The sequence below is a fragment of the Medicago sativa genome, chromosome 1 (assembly GCF_051527215.1).
Source record: "Medicago sativa cultivar Bolivia chromosome 1, Bolivia_mono, whole genome shotgun sequence".
NCBI classification, from domain to species: Eukaryota; Viridiplantae; Streptophyta; class Magnoliopsida; order Fabales; family Fabaceae; genus Medicago; species Medicago sativa.
Window position 1 is genome coordinate 58,716,472 of NC_140749.1, and position 16,391 is coordinate 58,732,862.

Consider the following 16,391-nt stretch of genomic DNA (forward strand, 5'->3'; position numbering starts at 1 on the left):
GAAGACTCAATCAAGCAACAAGGAAGGATCACTTTCCCTTGCCCTTCATGGACCAAATGCTTGAAAGACTCTCTGGTCAATCCTTTTATTGCTTCCTAGATGGTTACTCCGGTTACAATCAAATCGCCATGAACCCAGATGATCACGAGAAGACGGCTTTCACTTGCCCCTTTGGTATTTTTGCTTATCGAAGAATGCCATTTGGCTTGTGTAATGCACCCGCAACTTTTCAACGGTGTGTTCAAGCAATCTTCTCCAAACTTATTGGAAAATGCATGGAGGTGTTCATGGATGATTTCTCAGTTTTCGGTTCGTCATTTGATACGTGTTTGAATAGCTTGGATACCGTGCTGAAGCGGTGTATTGAAACTAGCTTGGTGCTCAATTGGGAGAAATGTCACTTCATGGTTACCGAGGGTATTGTCCTTGGTCATAAGATTTCTGCTAAGGGTATTGAGGTAGACCAAGCAAAGGTCGTTGTCATAGGAAAGCTTCCACCACCGGTGAATGTCAAAGGTGTTCGGAGTTTTCTTGGTCATGCCGGGTTCTACCGGAGGTTCATCAAAGACTTCTCAAAGATCGCAAAGCCTATGAGCAACTTGCTCAACAAAGATAAGTCTTTTGTTTTTGATAATGAATGTCTTGATGCATTTGAATCTTTAAAAGAAAAGTTGACCACCGCACCAATAATCATTGCTCCTAATTGGGATTTAAATTTTGAATTAATGTGTGATGCAAGTGATTATGCTGTTGGTGCGGTCTTGGGTCAACGTAAGAACAAAATTTTTCATGCTATTCACTATGCAAGTAAGGTTTTAAATGAGGCACAAATCAATTATGCCACAACTGAAAAAGAGTTACTTGCAATAGTTTATGCAATGGAGAAATTTCGTTCTTACTTTGTAGGTTCCAAAATTGTTGTTTATACTGACCATGCAGCTATCAAGTATCTCCTTACTAAGTCCGACTCAAAGCCAAGGCTCATCCGTTGGATGTTGTTGCTTCAAGAGTTTGACTTAGAGATCAAAGATAAGAAAGGCACGGAGAATCTTGTAGCTGATCACCTTTCAAGGTTGACAAACAATGAGGTAACCAAGAATGAACCGGAGGTTCGTGAAGAATTTCCAGATGAACGGTTGCTAGCAATCAATGTGAGACCGTGGTTTGCCGACATGGTGAACTACAAAGCAACCGGGTTCATTCCGGAAGATTTTGAATGGCAACAACGCAAGAAGTTCCTTCATGATGCTAACCACTTTGTGTGGGATGAGCCTTATTTGTTCAAAATTGGAGCGGACAATCTCTTGCGTAGGTGTGTGGATGATGAAGAGGCAAAGAAGATCCTGTGGCAATGTCATAATTCGCCCTATGGAGGTCACTTCAACGGGGAGAGAACAGCCACCAAGGTACTTCAATCCGGGTTCTATTGGCCAACTTTATTCAAAGATGCCAATTTACATTGCAAGTATTGTGATGAATGCCAAAGAACCGGATCAATGTCAAAAAGAAATGAGATGCCTCTACAACTCATCCTTGAAGTGGAAGTGTTTGATTGTTGGGGTATAGATTTTGTTGGCCCTTTTCCTTCATCATATTCAAATGAGTACATCTTGGTCGATGTTGATTATGTGTCAAAGTGGGTGGAAGCCGTAGCATCGCCTAAAGCCGATAGCAAGACGGTGGTGAAGTTCCTAAAGAAGAATATTTTCACCCGGTTTGGTACACCAAGAGTTCTCATTAGTGATGGAGGGTCACACTTTTGCAACACACAACTTGCCAAGGCCCTAGATCATTATGGAGTCAAGCACAAAGTAGCATCACCGTATCATCCGCAAACGAATGGACAAGCCGAAGTTTCTAACCGGGAGGTCAAACGCATACTTGAGAAGACGGTCTCTACATCTCGGAAGGATTGGTCGGCTAAACTTGATGAAGCTTTGTGGGCATATAGGACTGCATACAAGTCTCCTATAGGCCTCACTCCTTTCCAAATGGTTTATGGCAAATCTTGTCACTTACCGGTCGAGCTCGAACATAAAGCCTTTTGGGCATTGAAGTTCCTAAACTTCGATCAAGAGAAAGCCGGTGAAAGAAGAAAAGTTCAAATGCATGAGCTTGAAGAATTGAGAAATCAAGCTTATGAATCTTCAAAGCTCTACAAAGAAAGGACCAAGAAGTATCATGACAAGAAGATCATTCTGAGACAATTCATGCCGGGACAAATGGTATTACTTTTCAATTCAAGACTGAGGTTGTTTCCGGGCAAATTGAAGTCTAAGTGGTCCGGACCTTTCATGGTTAAAGAGGTCAAACCGTACGGAGCTGTTGAACTTGAGGACCCAGTCACCAAAGCCAACTGGACTGTTAATGGGCAAAGGCTTAAGCCCTACTTCGGTGGTGAAATTGATCGGTGTTTGACGACGATTTCACTAATCGAGCCATGATTTCTTCAAAATGCGTCAAGCTAAGGACGTAAAACAAGCTCTTGCTGGGAGTCACACCCAGTTTTGTAAGTATTTTCATGTTTTAATGCATTTAGGAATAATTTCATGAGCAAAGCAAAGTATAAAAGTAAAGCAAAGCAAAGCAAAGCAAAGCAAAGCAAAGCAAAGTAAGAAACATATCTGGAGAAATCTCGCTCAAGCGAAGTTAATCTCGCTTAAGCGAGATTGTTGCATTTTCGAATTTTTGGTTCTGGAGAAATCTCGCTTAAGCGAGATGACCTCGCGCAAGCGAGATGAGTTTTGAATTTCAAAAAGTGTAACGGTTTCCAAGGGGATTAACTCCCCTTAACCACTCCCCCATCCACTCATTTTCCCCTTTTACGGTTTCCATTATCTCTTCCCCTCAAATTTCTTTTTCTCTCTTCTCTCACACTCACAACCATCAAACACAAACCTCAATTCATTCTTAGTTTAAGCAAGTCAAGCATTTCATTGCATCCATTCCATTAATCTTGCTTTTGCATCATAACAGGTTTGTTTTCCTTTCCAATTTCTTGTTTTCATTTTGCAAATTCACTTTCTCAATTTGTGTAGAAATGGCTAGGTTAGGGAAAGATGCAGTTGTTTGTGACTAGAGACTGTTTCCATAGGCTGTTAATGAACAAGAATCACAACTCAATACCATGAACACTCACTTTTGGAACATAGACCCATTTTTGAAATTTTTGATAAATTAGGGTTTTGAGTGGTTCTTGGAAAAATGTTGTGATTTTGGTTCCTTTTTGGACTTTGGTACGTTATAGAAACCTAGGGATATGAATGTTGTGATTAGAAATGCTGAATGTGTTGAATATGCTGGAAAAGTTCTGAAATTTCGCAGGTACAGACAAATCTCGCGCAAGCGAGGTTCTTGAGCAGAAATCTCGCGCAAGCGAATCTTCAAAGAAAATTCTGGAAATATCTCGCTTGCAACTCGCTTAAGCGAGCCACAAGCGAGATTGTTCTGTACCTCTGTTTTTAAAGTCTTTCTGCCTTAACCTTTTTGATTCCATACATGTGCTGATTATTGTTCTATACTGTATATGGTTTTGCTGGTTGTTTTGCAGATGGCACCTAAAAATCAACCAACCAAGAAACGAAAAACCACTGCTTCCTCATCCGGTGTTGTAAACCGTCCTGCACCCTTACCTAGAAATCCGGACCGTACCATCTACACATCCAACAAAACCTATGCCAGGTTTCTCGAGCTGAAAAAAGAGAAAACCTGGCATGATAAAATTTTCCGGATTAACCCTGAGGGAGAGTATGCTGACATAGCAGCCGTTTTCACTGAGAGAAAATGGGAGAAACTCCTTAACCCATACCCCAAAATCAACCTGGACCTTCTCTGTGAGTTTTATGCAAATGCCTTACCAGATTGTGATGCTAAGGAAATGCAAGCTGCATTTTCCTATACCACCATGGTGAGAGGAAAAACCATCCGCTTCGATAGGGATGCTATTAATGATTACCTAGGCAAACCTTACACCCTACCTGAGCCCGAGGACCCTGACACACCTGCCTTGTGTCCTTATGCGGAAAGAGAAGAGGCTGCTGATTGGAACCTTGGTAAGATTGAGAGAGAGATTCTCCTACCAGGAAGGACATACACCGAGTCCAAAGCGGGTAACCGCAATTTGGCAGCTTTCTCTGATATGAGGCCTAAAGCTGGTATTATTTTTAAGTTCTTGGTTCATAATGTCTGGCCAAAAAGCCATGTCACCACAACTCCAAAGAAAGTGATGCCTCCTCTGATCTGGCATATTTGCAAAGGAAGGGCAGTGGATGTGGCTGCAATTATTTCAAGAGAGCTGAAGCATGTAGCTCTCGGTGGTGTAGCAGGACCAGAGACCAGACTCGCTTTTCCGGGCTTTATTATGGGTTTACTTAGGCATCATCAGGTACCCGTCACCGAGCCTTTTTCAGAAGAGCTTGTATCTCCCATTGATGACAAGTACATTCGGGGTTACATTTCTAGAGCACTTTCTAAGGGTGCTGCTTCTTCTTCTCAAGTACCCCAACCTGAGGATGTACCCCAACCTGAGGACTTTCCAGAGCATGAAGATCCTCACCAGACTATGCCACCACCTCAGCAGCCCGGCACTTTTGATTTTTCTTCTTTTCAGGCATACATGGCTCAGTATGAGCAGCGAGCAGTTGAGAGAGCTCAGGCACAGCAGCAGCAAGCCTTTCAGTTAGCTCAGGCACAGGAGCTGAGAGAGAATCACATAATGGATCAGCAGGCTGCTATCTTCCGCAGCAACCAGGGCATCTACGCGCATCTTTACGATGCTCACATGGACCCTGGGTGTTTCATGTTCACTCCAGCACAGTACTATGACTCTTGCATGTGGCCTGGGGACAGGCCAATTTACCCAGGAGGGGGCAGTGGAGCAGGACCATCTCACACCCAGGAGAGGACTGCTAGCTTGCATGGTGCTCATGATCCAGATAGGACTGCTAGCTTGCATGGTGCTCATGATCCAGAGAGGACAGCCAGTGTCCATCTGTCTCAGGATGATATGGATGATGATGCGGCACACTGACCGCATTCTTTTGATGCTTAGTTTACTTTGACTTCTGCTTTGACTTTTTAGTTTATGTTTTTATTTTTATACTGGAACAATTTATTGCTTTTGAACTTATACTTTTTGAGCACGGTTTTGGGTGTTCAATACTTTGGTTTAATTTTAATTTCGTTTTGGGTTAAAATAGCTTAGCTTGTTGTTTGGTTTTTAACTTATTGCTTTGGATGAAATTTTTGATTAATCTTGCTTGTGTTTCGTTAAAAGAAAAATTGCTCATGAACATCAAAGTTTAAAGTGCTCCATGGAGCCAATTATTGAGCAAAAGCAGGTGAGTGATAATGATATGAATTGTGAGAAAGCGCAATGTCAAGGTATTGGTTTCCTGTTATTCTAGGTGTTACTATGAATGTGAAATTTGTACTGTGCACAAATTATAGATCATTTAAGTCTTTTCATAAACATGAATATCTTTGAACCACTTAGTACTTAACCTAAATGTGAGGTAGCTTCAATCTGTTGTATATATGCTGGAGACCGATAATCATCGTCTAACTTGTTTTAGTTATGTTAAATCTGATAATTATTTTGAACTGTTTGAAAGCATGGAAAGGATCAAGGCACTTTTTGAATCGAGAGTAACCTACTTGACCACATAAAGCCTACCTGTGAGAAGAGTGAGTATCTGATACCCCAATATGAGCTAAATGAATCAAGTCCTCAAACATGAACTGTCAATATTCATAAGCACAATGCTTGTCGAATTTGCCTGAAATTTTTCAAAAATCCAGTTCATGGTTGAATTTTATAGGACTTTGATAATGTTACTTTGTTGAACCCTTAACCTTTTTGTACTTTGTCCCTTGCCTTAGGATAGGGGAACATTCAATTAGAGTTTGGTTGTATTCAAGTTGGGGAGAAAAAGGAGGCATTATATGTTAAGTTCTGGTGAAGTTGTAAAATAACCTGACAACATTGAATCAAAGAAAAAGTTGTACATTGGAAAAAGAAAAGAAAAGAAAAGAAAAAGAAGAAAAAGAAAGAAAAATCAAAAACAGAATAAGTTGTCAAGGTTATTGTTTTGATTGTTAATCATCAAAGGTTGTAATTTTTGGTAGGGAAGATTTTGAATTTCAAGTTGAATTACAAAGAATGTTCCTCTTTGTTAGGCTTTTTGATCAACTGCCCCACATATGACATTTCTTTTGTAGCCCGGCCAAGTTATAACCCTTGCAAGACCTTTTGATCCATGCTTTTATGCTTTTTGAGATGATATTTGGATGGACACCTAACTTAAATAGTATGTTAGCATGATTGTTGGATGTGTGTTCATTACCTCATTCATTGTTATCATTATATTGCATTTACTTTCAAAGAAGTGTGTTAGGTGTGGTTCATAGATAGATATGTTTATACTTTGAAGTTTATGATGTGTATTTTGTGCTTAGGACTTGTTTCACATTTATAGTTGTGCTAGGAATAATGGAGAACTTCAGGCTTGCCGGTGCATTCACATTTGAATCACCACTTGAAAATTTTTATTTGATTTGAATTGCTTGGTACTGTGCTAGAAAGCTTGTCCAAAGCCTTGTGAGTTTCCTTTTTATTCTTTTGTTTGAGGACAAACAAAAAGCTAAGTTGGGGAGAGTTTGATAAGTGCTCAAAAGTAATATATTTCATGTGGAAAAAGAGGCATTTTTAGTGACTTGTTATGCAAGTTATCTACGGAAAAGCAATCAATTGTTGTAATTATACCATTTATGCTTTATATGCCTAATTCTACCCAATTTATGCAGGAAATGACAAGCAAGGACCAAAACTCAATTGTGTGAACCAAGCAAATCTCGCTTACGCGAGGTCATCTCGCTTACGCGAGATTCTTCCAGGGAGAAACTAAACATTCGCTTCCAACTCGCTTCCAGGTCGCTTGTGCAATCTTAGAAACTCGCTTACGCGAGATCATCTCGCTTACGCGAGATTTCTCCAGGGATCAGATGAGCATCTCGCTTTCCATCTCGCTTCCATGTCGCTCAAGCAGGATTCTAAGGCGGTTTAAGTTTCAAGCAACCTCGCTTACGCGAGGTCTAACTCGCTTACGCGAGATGCAACTTCATCAAGGAGCAGGGCTACGTGGCAAGACTTCATTGGCCATGATTGGATATTTAGGCTTCTCGCTTGAGCGAGATGTATCTCGCTTAAGCGAGATTACACGTTTTTAGCCCATTTAAATACAAGTTTTCCCTCTCTCTAGGACTATTCACTATTCCATTGAAACATTTTATACATTTCTAGAGAGAGGTTAGAGCTATTTCAAAGAGAGAAACACAAAGCAAGTGATTAAGGAGTAGATTCAACCCTAGATTCATTGAGACATCAAGGATCTTGGCATGGAATCTTCATCTTTCCTTCCTTCCTTGCATTAGTTTACATGTCTATATGTAACTATCACCTTCTATGTAGTATTGAGGTAACAATCAAGCTATTATGTAATCTTTTGATCTTTTAATATATAAGGTTCTAGCTTAATGATTCAATATTGTTGTTATTCTTGCTTTAATGCTTTCAAAGAGATTCAAGATGATTTGGACACAAACCCTTGAATCTAGAACTAGAATAACAATCTATCTTATGTTATATCACTCTTGACAAGTTTGTAAACCTTTGATAATTACTTTTAATCAAGCTTTTAATGCTTTCGGATACTTAATCAGGCTGGACACGGTCGATTAAGTTATCCGATCGACTTTGTTATCGTTTAAGGAATTTGGACACGAATGTTTAAACGATAACCTAGAAATAACGATGTCGCTTTGGACACGAAGGATATTGTAGAAATGATTGTAATAATATTGGTTATAAAGCTAGAGTCTGTTAATCGATCAAGAGATTGCTGCTGTTATGCTTGCTCGTTATCTTATACCGCAAGCGAAATAGTTCGATCCCCTCTCGTTTTTACTTTAGTGTCAAATATGGATATAGTGTTACAAACAAACAAATTATATCCAAACCCTTAATGTGAACGATTGTGTACATGCTTATGATTAACGTAACTCCCTGTGGAAACGATCCTATATATACTCACGTGTACATAGTTATATGACGTGTAGGAAAAATCTTACACCAAGCACATCCCTTGACCTAACCTCTTTATCTCACAATGCAGGGCTCATACCCGGGATGTGAGATAGACAGTAGAAATCTCTTTTATTTCCATCATATTCTCACGATGTGGGGCTCATATCTCGCGATGCGAGATAGACAGTAGCTGACTCCTTGGTTTCTTCAATCCTTGCTCCATTTCTTCTCACTAGAACGACCGTAACAGCTATGCCACAAGCTTGATCAATTATAAACTTGTAAAAACCATTCCATAGTTACAAAGGTGTCTGGTTTGGGTGGATTACCATGGATTCAAGCCATCTTCATGTCTCTTGGTCTTTCTTGACTTTTTGAATGATTTTTTTTTTTTTGTAAAACTAGACTAAAACTTAACATAAACTTCCTATTCTACTGCTAAAATAATTCTAATTGTTGAATCGAACCCTATATTATTTCTTGTCATCCCACACATTATTAGAGGGCTTTCATTGGTAATAACTTCGTTTGATAACAAGTGGATATATTTGGAAAGTTTTAAATTTGAGTTAGGTTTCTACTACTTGTTCTTGTTCTCTTTAGCATTTCCACTTTTAGCAAGCCCTTTTGCCTTAATCAATTCATAATGGATATAACCAGAATCATAAATTTTTGTGAAGGGGAAATTTTAAAGTTCTTGCAATCCTTTTCGGCTATTCCTTCATTTTTTTTCCTTTTTGGGAGATCTATTTTTTACCTTTGTCTCTTGTTTCTTCAATTCTCTAGTACTCCAACTTAGATAATTGTTAACTCCAAAGCAACCCCCAATTTAATTTTTCAAACCTAAGAGAAACATTTCAAATTCATCTACCTTACTCCATAGAGGGTAAACAATTTCAAAGTAATTCTAAAGGTCTATATCAGCTTATATTGTGGGTTGTCACTGAAAGAAAGGACATGCATGAAAGCTTACACATGGTTTAGTAGAGATTATATGATTCAAACGGTGGCTTGAAAAAGGTTTTAGCTACCCATAAAATTGTCTCAATGTGTGTATGCACAACCAATAAGCATGTAAAGAATAAGTGAAAATTCAGGAAATGAACACATGGATGGAATCATTCCTCCATAAAGAAGAAGTAGAGAATGGAAGTTAAACAATGGAATTTATATATATGGTTCAAAGATCTCACTAGTTGTGATCTTGTGAAGATTGTTCTAGCCATTGCGAGTTTTCCTTCTTCATCCGTATACACTTCTAAGTAATGTAATTCGAAAAAAATTCCACCAAAGTGGAAGATTTTGTTTGTGTCATTCAAATCAATCAAACAAGGCATTAATACATTGAAAATTCTAATAGCAAATCAATATAACTCAACACATCAAGTGGTGTTGCGAAACGCAAGAAATTAAGTTATCATTGTCTAAGGATTGGAATAGCAAAACTAAATTGAAAATAAAACAAGAAAGAACATGTGTTGCCTCCCATGCAGCACTCATTTAACGTTAATATCTTGACGCTTTGTCTCTAAGGTTCTTCAGTTAGGGCCTTCTCTTGTTGACTTCCCTTTTTCTTGTTTACCTCTTTCGCCTTATTCTCCACCTCTAGCTTATAAGTGGCTTCTTCCAAGGCTGCATCACGAGATTTTGCACATATGTTGTAAGTTGAATATAGGGCTGGCAAGTGGCAACGAACCGAACCAACTCGAAAATAGTTCGAAATTCGATTCGATAATTGATTCGTTGGACGTGGTTCATGAACCAAATGAGTTGAACTTGAGTTATATATAGTTCGACTCGTTTGGTTCATGAGCCAACTCGATATATATATATACACGTGTGTGTGTGTGTGTTTTTTTTTTTTTGCTAAATCAACTACACTAATTTTTAAATGAAATATTATTTCTAACATTTTTCTTTGTCAAAGTTTTTTTTTACCACTTTATTAGCAATATAAAATAAAAACATCCACTTGAGTATCCATACACTTGAAAGTTTTAAGCTTGATTGTCCAAAAAAAGAATTAAGCTTGCAATTTTATGTCCCACATCGAAAGTTTTGTGAAGAACGGAAAGCAACTTGTCTATAAAAAGAGGCGTGTACAGTACGGGTACAATGGGAATGGAATTACAATAATATTAATTAATTAATTAATTTAATTTAATTAATAGTATTGTTACCAATTTACTTAAGTGGTTTTTAGACCAATTAAGAGGTTTGTGAGCTATTTTTGTGCCCATATAAACCATAGTTGTCTTTGTCTCTTCCATGGTTCATTTAATTCGAGTAATCGAGCTGAACCGAGTTGTTCGCGAGCTTGATTCGAGTCGAATTTAAACTGAAAAAAGTTCATGATGATCTCGAGTCGAGTTTTGAGCCGACTTAATTTTTATTGAGTCGAACCAAGTTGAGCTAAGTTCGACTCAGCTCGACTCATTTTCACATAAGTTATGTGATTTGAGCAAACAAACTGAACCTAACGAGCTGAACCGAACTGTTCGTGAACTTTAAACGAGTCGAACTCGAGCTGAAAAAAGAGTTCGTGTCGAACTCGAGCCGAGCAAATTCTTATCGAGTCGAGTCAAGCTCAGACAGGTTCGGTTCGACTCGACTTATTTCCAGTATGGGTTGAATACTCATCTTTGTAGTGAGTGATAATTGTCTCACTTTGAAAATCCATCATCGCCTTGGTAGTTGATAAAAATGGTATTTCTAAGGGTAGCTCGTCTTCCTTCTCGTCCTCCATCTCCAAGATGATGAATTCAGTAGGTAATTTCAATATGTCCACCTGCGCGATGACATTCTCCACCTTCCCATAAGGCTTGATCTATGCTCCATTGGCATGGCCAACTAGCATGATGTATACCTTGGTATAAGATATTCAAACATATTCAGGGTAAAGAGGGACATAACATTTATACTCGAACTTGAGTCATATATAGCTTTTCGCATAAAGTATGTCCCATTGCAACAAGCGATGTTGAAACATCTTGGGTCTGGTAACTTTTATGGGAGATATCTTCGAATCGCCACATGTTGTCGCTTCTTGAGGTAGAGATGTTCCTTGTGATGTGCCTTCAGATGGTCATGCATAAGTTAGCTAAAAAATGTATGCAGCAATGGTTAGGTGTCAAATCTTCTCTCCCACAGGCCTTATCCCTTAGGTTTGATAGTACTCTCATGATCATTTGGTAATAATTCCAAACTCGCCTTTCCTCTATAGATATTTTCTCCTTCCTTAGTGGGTTCGAATCCTCTCTATTTAGTTGTTGAAATTACTTAACAGTCAAGTCTTATTCATGTTATTAATCATTATCTATCTAAGCGATGAGTTCATGGGGTTTTACTACCTATCGACTGTTAAGTTACACCTGTTGATCACACGATGATCCTTACGCATGGGGCCTTACTCTCTCAGAGATATGGGCTCATTCCCCACCAGCTGTCAAGTTGCACCACCTGATCACATGGACGTACAAGTTAACAAACTTCCTCGAAGCGATCAATTTTTCCAATCATCAGGTGCTATTGATTTCAATTCTCATGAATCCAGTTTCGTTTATTCCTATATCATTGTTATTATCTATTTATTTTTATTTCTTTGGTTATGTTCATCGTTCCCATATGCATATGGTTTTGTCGGTTTCAGTTTCACTTTATAAACAAATAAAATGGTTAAAGTATAATTATTTCTATTTCATATCTTTAGTGAAACTTCTTTTTTGTTTTATCGGAGAAAATATTACCATTTTTTAATAGTTTACTATAGAATTAAGGGTCTGTTTGGATAAGGCTTATTTTAAGCTTATGCAAATAAATAATTTTTAATGTATTTTATTAAATAACAATTTGTAAAGATATGATTTACGTTAGTGAAAACTTATTAATTAACATAAAATCTTATTATAAGCTCGAAAAAAAACTCTATTCAAACGGGGTCTAAATACTTTTTTAAGGAAATTATGGCTCGGATTCTTTCATGCTTTTTTATGAAAGAAATCTATTTTTTTTTACAAAAGAAACTACTTTTGTCAAGTGTTTGTTTAGGAGTTTAAAAAAAACAAATCGTTTTGTAAAATACTCATTTTAGGTTCACAATTTTTACCCTCAATCAAGTTTCATTTGTGTGTACACTGCCTTTTATTCTCCTGCTTAGCTGCCAATTGCGCCGCTGTGATCACAGCGTTGTCGTCTTCTTCACAGTAAGTTCTTCCTCATCCCTATTTATGAACCCTTAGGTTTTCTTCTCTGCTATATTTCAAAATCAAGGTTTTTGTTGCCACATTGCTTCAAATTTCCTTTGATTTGAGTCTCATGTATTGTGTTTTTGACTTTGTCGTTGTTTTCAATCTGGTGGGACCTAATTGATGAGTCTAATTCAATTTTCCAAACACGGACACTCTCATCGAATCAGGTGTCTCGGTGTCGGACATGCGTCAGTGTCTAAGTGTCGTGTCTGAGCTTCATAACCTACTAAGTAGTTTATGTTTTTTTTTCTATGTAGTGAAAGGATTAAATAAGAGTTAATAGTGTAATTAATTAGCAATGTGGCTTGATACAAAGCTTGGCAATGTGGGTTTATCCATCTTTGTATTTTCTGAAAACTTTGATAAATTGGCAATGTTGATGAAACTTTTACTTTTACCGCTTGTGTTTTTTAATCATGATGTTCTCTTTACTGTCTCAACACATAAAAACTTACTTGAGAGTTGAGAACACTTGTTGAGTATTGACATTTTTGGTTTATATTTCTACATTTTAGTTTAGCTTATGCTTTTAAAAAAAATCTTTAATTTTTTTTTGGCTAAAGTGCAACTTTGGCCCCCTATCTTTCAAAAAGTTGCGATTTTCGCCCCCTAAGTTTGAAAACTACAATTTTGGTCCCCTATGTTTTAGCCCCTTTGCATATTTGGTCATTTTGGTCAATTTTGACCAAGTCAACGCATATGTGGCATGCCACGTGTGTAATTAATTAAATAAAAAAATAAAAAATCAAAAAAATCAATTTTTAAATTAAATAAATGAAAAAAAATAATAAAAGAATATTAAAAAATTCTGGAAAAATGAAAAATAATAAAAAAATATTAAAAAATTCTGGAAAAATGAAAAATAATGAAAAAATTAAAAATTTTCCAGATTTTAAATTAAATAAATGAAAAAAAATCCAGAAAATCAATTTTTAAATTAATTAAATGAAAAAAATAATGAAAAAATTCGAACAAATAATGTCAAATTTTCCAGATTTTTTAAAAAATTCGAAAAAAATACGGAAATTTTTTAAAAAAATTTGGAAAACTTGACATTATTTTTTTCGAATTTTTTTCAGAAATTTTTTTCGAAATTTTTTTTTCAAATTTTTTCCAGAATCTTTTACAGAATTTTCTAATGTTGAAAATTTGACATTCTAAAGGCGCAAGGAAACGAAAAAAGTATACACAAAAACACCGACGAGAATACAACTTGGCCACAAATTTGGTACATATTTCTTCTTTAGGGAAATGAATGTTTCCATGACATTACTTTTTCGAATAAGTGATTCTTGGAATTGTCCATGAATTTTTGTGAAATTTTTTTCGTTTTTCTAATCATTTTTATTAATATTTTTATTTCTCAGTGAATTTTTTTTCGTTTTTTAATCATTTTTATTAATATTTTTATTTTTCAAGAATTTATTTCATTTTTTTGTAATATTTTTTCGTTTTTTAATTTTTTTTTATTTTTTCATTATTTTTCATTTTTCCAAAATTTTTTAATTTTTTTTTTTATTTTTCATTTTTCCAGAATTTTTTATTATTTTTTTCATTTATTTAATTTAAAAATTGATTTTTTCGATTTTTTAATTTTTTTAATTAATTAATTACACACGTGGCATGCCACGTATGCGTTGACTTGGTCAAAATTGACCAAAAGGACCAAATATGCAAAGGGGTTAAAACATAGGGGATCAAAATTGTAGTTTTCAAATTTAGGGGGCCAAAATCGCAACTTTTTGAAAGATAGGGGGCCAAAGTTGCACTTTAGCCTTTTTTTTTTAATATATCATTCTTTTAAGGAAAATGCTTAAGTTCCCGACAAATATTATCCCGAAAGCATCCCGACAGATGTGTTATGGGCACTCTTGCATTTTTTTTCTCTCTTTTGTCTACCCCTTTCATCACTTATGTTATTTATCTCTCTTTTTTCATGTGCAACCTTCAGCCTGTCATAACATTTATCAATACCGACAAAAATGTACTCTTCTCCAACTTTCAACACAAAGTTCACACTTAAGTGGCACAATCCCAACCAATGATGGTAGAATAGTTGGGTCTAGTTGAGAAGAGTATAAAATGATAGTAATAGCCATAGAGGACTTGAGGTTCTATTATTTTATAACACTTTTAAGAAAAAATATGGAAAACAGCTTTCTCGTGAAATTTTCGTGAGCATATGTCTTCGGGACATATAGCATCACTCTTCTTTTAATCCGTAACAAAATTAATTGATGTCAACAATACATGTTATTTTCCTCATGTAGCAGATGCAATGATGCTCAGTTATACTCGTCACAGATCCAAGCACGACGATGGTTTGCTCAAGTTCGCATACCACCCAAGTAACACAGGCATAGAACCATCTGCGTAAAAAAAGAAGAGAACTTTCTTTTCACAGTTCAATTTCCAAAGAATAATATCAAAGAGAGATGGAGTGTTTGCCACAAGAATTGGTATCCAGCATCCTCACAAGGTTATCAGCAAAAGAATTATCAAAATGCAAGTGTGTTTGCAAGCCATGGTTAGATCTCATAACCAATCCTCATTTTATTACCAATCACTATGTTGTCTACATACAACAACCAAGAAAAGTATCATCTCTCGGTCCTTCGTATACCTTCTTTTAAACCTTATATATCTGTTTTTTAATGGAATATCAATGAACCCAAAGGACTTGTTTCCTCTCAGATTTTGAACACTCCTTATGAATGCGATAGTAAATATTGGACTGAAATAATGGGTCCTTGCAATGGCATATTCTGTCTTAGAGGATATCAAAATAATGTAATGATGAATCCTTCTTTGAGACAGTTTATGGCATTGCCTCAATCCCATTTTATAGTATCTGATGAGGTTGATGTCGTTGAACATTATGGTTTTGGTTTTGACCCCAAAACTAATGACTATAAACTTGTTGTGCTTAGAGATATTTAGTTCGATGATTCACATGATGATGGAGATGAAAATGATGGGTATTTGACAGCTGAGTTATGTAGTCTTAATTCCAACTCTAGGAGAAACATTGATGCTCCACCTTACTACCCTCTTCCATGTGATAGTTGGAGTACTTCTACAATTTACACTTTTGTGAAAAACTGTTGTCATTGGTGGGGTGTTGTTGTTGACAAGTCTGGTAACAAAGGAGATTGGGTTCTAGCATTTGACATGGTTAATGAATTGTTCAGAAAGATAGAAGTGCCTAAAGTACAGTACTCTTTATCTGAATGTTATAAAACTTTGGTACCCTTTAATGAATCTGATACTATCGGTCTCATTGTTTATCATAGAGGATTATTCAATAAATGCTTTGATGTTTGGGTGATGAAAGATTATTGGGATGAAGGGTCTTGGATTAAGCAATATAGTGTTGGACCTGTTCCAGTGATTTACAAGCTTGTCGGGTTTTATGGGAGCAATCAGTTTCTTTGGAAAGATCGCAACAAGAGGTTGGTGTTGTATGAAGCTGAGAATGAAAATACAAGGTATCTTCAGTTTAATGAAAAGGGCGATTCAATAAGAACTGCTAGATACATGGAAAGTCTTGTTTCACTTCAAAGGGGAAATGAAAGTAGTCGCCAATGTTTTTCTTATAATTTCGTTCCTGATGCTCTACTGATACACGTCCACGGTAAGTCTTATTTCACTTCGAAGGAGAAATGAAAGGCGGAGAGTTTGACGAAATCGTGGTGGCACCACGGTTTTGTTGCAGCTCTCTATCCCCATACACTTTTTTGGGAGCTATGATTTGTTAACTTGGTTGCAGGGTTTTGAAAAAACAGTTTATGAGCTCGATCTAGACAGAAAAATTAAGGTTATTTATGTTTCCGCGTCAGTTTTTGAAGACATATCAACTAAATTTAAACTACAATTCACAGCAATATCAAGCATTGAGGCCGTTACTGTGATTTAAAATCATGATGTATGTAGATGAGAGCCTTGTTAGTTGGTTAGTTTCCGTGCAAAATGATATTGTTGTAATTGGGTTAAGGCATCTTGATGTAATAGATTAATAATGCTAGTTTTGTTCTTGGAAAACATAACTTCTGTTAGAAATT

The 16,391-nt window shown here is 36.5% G+C and overlaps 1 pseudogene; it reads left to right on the top strand.

The window, feature by feature from the left end:
• Window positions 1-14,635: 14,635 nt before the first annotated feature.
• Window positions 14,636-16,145, top strand: LOC146955818 (F-box/kelch-repeat protein At3g23880-like; annotated as a pseudogene).
• Window positions 16,146-16,391: the final 246 nt, after the last annotated feature.